Source organism: Alexandromys fortis, unplaced genomic scaffold (genome assembly GCF_014885135.2).
Source record: "Alexandromys fortis isolate MF-2015 unplaced genomic scaffold, M_Fortis_MF-2015_v1.1 scaffold_92, whole genome shotgun sequence".
In the NCBI taxonomy this organism is placed as follows: Eukaryota; Metazoa; Chordata; class Mammalia; order Rodentia; family Cricetidae; genus Alexandromys; species Alexandromys fortis.
This window is the reverse complement of record NW_026067972.1, coordinates 2,136,452-2,140,471: the sequence shown is the minus strand read 5'-3', so window position 1 is coordinate 2,140,471 and position 4,020 is coordinate 2,136,452.

The following is a 4,020-nucleotide window of genomic DNA, read 5'->3' as shown; positions in this document are numbered from 1 at the left end:
GCTATATTCCTAATGTATTATAAAAGCATAGTTCACGCTCGCTATATCAATTAAAAATTAAAGACATAGGCAAGCAAAACAGTTTCAACATTCAGGGGTAATCAGTAAAACACTGTCATAAATATGATATACACATTGACATATATATGTATATATATATTCTAATAACTAAACAAGGCTTCTATCTTTACAGTATTTGTGCTTAACCCAAGCTGTAGTCCTTTGGGAAAACGGACCCACAACTGAGAAGATGCCCCTACCAAAGTGGCCCGTGGTCAAGCTTGTGGGCCATTTTCTTGATCCATGACTGACACAGATGGGTCCAGCTCACTCAAGGCAGTGCCGCTCCTGGGGAAGTGGCTCACACTGGCATAAAAGAGCAGGCTAAGCAACCCAGTAAGCAGTGCTTCCTCCATGGCCTCTGCTTCAGCTCCTGCCTCCAGATTCCCCCTGCATTGAGTCCCCAACCTGACTTTCCTCAGGGATGTCATGTGACCTGAGACTGGCAGGAAGAAATAAATGCTTTCCTCCCCAAGTTGCTTGGATCATGGTGTTTATCATGGCAATAGAAACCCTAAGACAGCATTCTATAATCTTCTTTTAAAATATGCTATATAGGGACTATATTGTCCTATAAATTTGTATCGGAATCAGATAGGGACTAAACTATAGGATTAGAATCCTTCTAACACCCTTTAAGCACAATATAAGCAATATGAGCTATTACAAGCACAATAGAAACTAATAGGATACACAGGGTTAAGATCTAAATGATGAGCTTGTGCCTTCTCCCGGGGTCTCCCACCGAGCTCTCAGGGCTCTTTTGTGAGCTCTCTCTCATCACAGTGCTTCACAACCCTCTGGTTTCAATCCCTTCTCTCCATCATCCTAACCAGCTCCATCCCACATCAAGTGGTGAGAACACAATCAAAAGAGAGCTTCAGAAGAGCATCTGTCATGCTAATTGAGCCTCGGGGGGTCTTACCTGACCTCAGTCTTGTTATTTCCCAGCCCTGAGTCATATCACCACCACGATTCATTCCCTGAGCACCTCAAAGTGCCCAAGTGGCTCTGAACTTTCTCTGTTATCTAGGCGCCCTGAGTAACATCTCTGCGTGTCTTCAGACATGGAACCCACAGATCCAGTCCCCAACAAATATTTATGGACTATCTCTTTTGGTCCAGGCACCATGCTTGAAATTTGAGATAAAGCGATGGAGAAGAAAGGGACGGTCTTTGTCTTTGGGAAGCTTTATTTGTTTTTCCTCTGTTGCAGAAAGCAGAGACCAAAACAAATCAACTAGATTAGACAGTGATGAGCGTTGCGGAGTGACGGGAATAGCAGGGTAAGTACCAGCCCAAAGGGGGGTGGGATTCTCTGAGCAGGAAGTCCTCAGTATAAAAGGGCGGCTTAGGGAAGAAAGCAAGGGAAGAGTGGTCCACAGCAGGGCAGGAGCACTGCAGGCGGCGTCCCTGAGGCAGGAACATTCCAGGCAGTGTCCCTAAGGCAGGAACATGCTTCTCAGTAGAGAATGCAGGCCAATGTATGTGCCTGGAATGGGAAGCTGGGAGGCAGTGGATGATGTCAGAAAGCCATCCAGAAGCGAGGCCACGGGACTTTGCATCATTTTTGTCTGAGGGACACGGAACCCATCTGTGCTGATGAGAGCAGCAGCAGCAGCAGCAGCACATGACTGGGATTGGGGAGGATAACTTCAGTGGGCAAAAATAGAAGCAAGAAGCAAACCAGGAGCCTGGAAGAATTCAAAAGCCTGTGACTTGGCCCGAGAGAGCAGCTGTGTGGGTGGCCAGAGTGAGCAGACTGTGTGTCAAGCTTGAGGGTGCAGCCTCTGGCCTGGTAACAGTTTTTGTGGTGGTGGGGGGGGGGGTGAGAAAAAGAGATGTGATCCAAAAGATCATCAAACTGAAAGAACAGGGCATCAAGAAAGGATTAAAGGACGACCCAGTCCATAAAACAAGCCACGTGCACCCAAGTGAGCGTTTAGAGGACGCCTCCAGAATTCTGACAAGCCATTTTGTAATTTATTACAAGACTAGGCATACTGTGGTGACTAATTAAGAACAGAGAAATGTGGCTATCAGTTTGTAGAAATTAAATGTATGTTTAAGAAAGCATCTAATGAGAGTAACACCGCAAGTAAGCCAATGGTATGACTCTTTAAGTATGTGAGATATGTAGACTGACCTAAGATATGAAACAGGTGCGTTGGCTTCCCAAGAATTTAGAAAAGGTTGTGAAACTGGCGTTGGAGTATAGAGCTTGGGGCACAAGCATAAAGACCTGAGTTCAAATCCCCAGCACATGTGCAAAAGTTGAGCACACTCGTACATACCTATAGCCCCAAAGCTAAGAAGACAGAGACATATAGACCCTGGGGACTTGCTGGGCAGGTAATCTAACTGAAATGATGAATTTCAGGTTCACTGAGAGACTCTTGTCAAAAAATGAGGTGGAGGGTCTCACTCCTTCCTGAGGCTTAACACTAAATCAATGGTGGATAGGAGAGAGACGTTTTCTCCAGTCGGGTAGGCATTACTAAGGTGGCCACAATCCTGTAAACAAACTCTGTCTCACTCATACTCTTGTGAAAGACCCAAATAAAACTCATTGGGTCACCCAAAGAAGGACATGGAAAAAGAAGTTGGAAAGAGTGATATGGGAAGTCCTTCTGTATATGTGCAACCACCAAAGGAGAAAGTCGCAAGCCTCCAGCCAGAACCTTACCGGCAAACCATGAGCCTTGTGGTAAAGTATAAAATAATAGAAAGTGGGTTAATTTAAGATGTAAGAGCTAGCTAGAAATATGCTTAAGCTATTGGCCAAACAATATTGCAATTAATATAGTTTTTGTGTGATTATTTCAGGTCTGGGCATCTGGGAAATGAGCAAATAGTCCCTGCCTACAGGAGAGAAAGGGCAGTATCAGGAAACAAGAGAGGTCAACAGGAGGGCAGTGAAGCATGTTACAGACATGTATGAACATGTCAGAATGAAATCCATTCCTGTGGATGATTAACATATGTTAGAAAAAACAATAAAAACATCAAACATTGGCTTCTAGCCTCCCTGGCACACACCAAAGCAAGTGCACATACATAGAGAAATCAGAAAAGCAAATATACATTGAGGACTTTGTATATGTTTGAGGAAAAGCGCAATGAAAAGTCATGCTGGACAAGATCAACCATCCTTAGCCTATGTCTGCGTGTCCCAAAGGTCACCTGTACACACACAGACTGCAGAGCTACTAAGGAAGGACTAGGGAGGGACCATCTTGCATGTCCTCCCAGCAATGAAATTCACTACGAACCAGCAATGGCTAACCAAAATTCCTGTGGATCTCTCAGCAGATGTCAGCACCATTACTGGCTAGCTGTAAGGGAGTCAGATTCTTTTCATTGGTTGGTCCACCCAACATAGAGATTTCTTAGAGGGAAATAGCAAACTTTGATTCATCAATAAATTACTCACTCATTGATAGACAAGTTTCTAGGGCACCTCTGGCTTAGTCAGTGTCCACAGTTCTATAAGCTATACCTGATGTGATGTATTAATAGCCCACCTGAAGAGGCGGTGAATGACTGTAAGAGCCAGAAGACCAGACCATCTACTTAAAGACTATGTCTACTATATAAGACAGAGAAACTGCACCATGCTCACTTCAGTCCTGAACAATGACAGTATCAGTTGACATGTCAGTGTAAATAGAGGAATCTCACAAAGTCTCACCCATAGGTGAAGAGCTACAGGCCATTAATGACTGCCAAGAAAGGGCGAATCGCCAGGTGGTGATGATGCATGCTCTTAATCCCAGCACTCGGGAGGCAGAAACAGGTGGATCTCTGTGAGTTTGAGGCCAGCCTGGTCTAGGCTCCAAAGCTACAGAGAAACACTGTCCCCAAAAACAGAAGAAGAAGAAGAAGAAGAAGAAGAAGAAGAAGAAGAAGAAGAAGAGGAGGAGGAGGAGGAGGAGGAGGAGGAGGAGGAGGAGGAGGAGG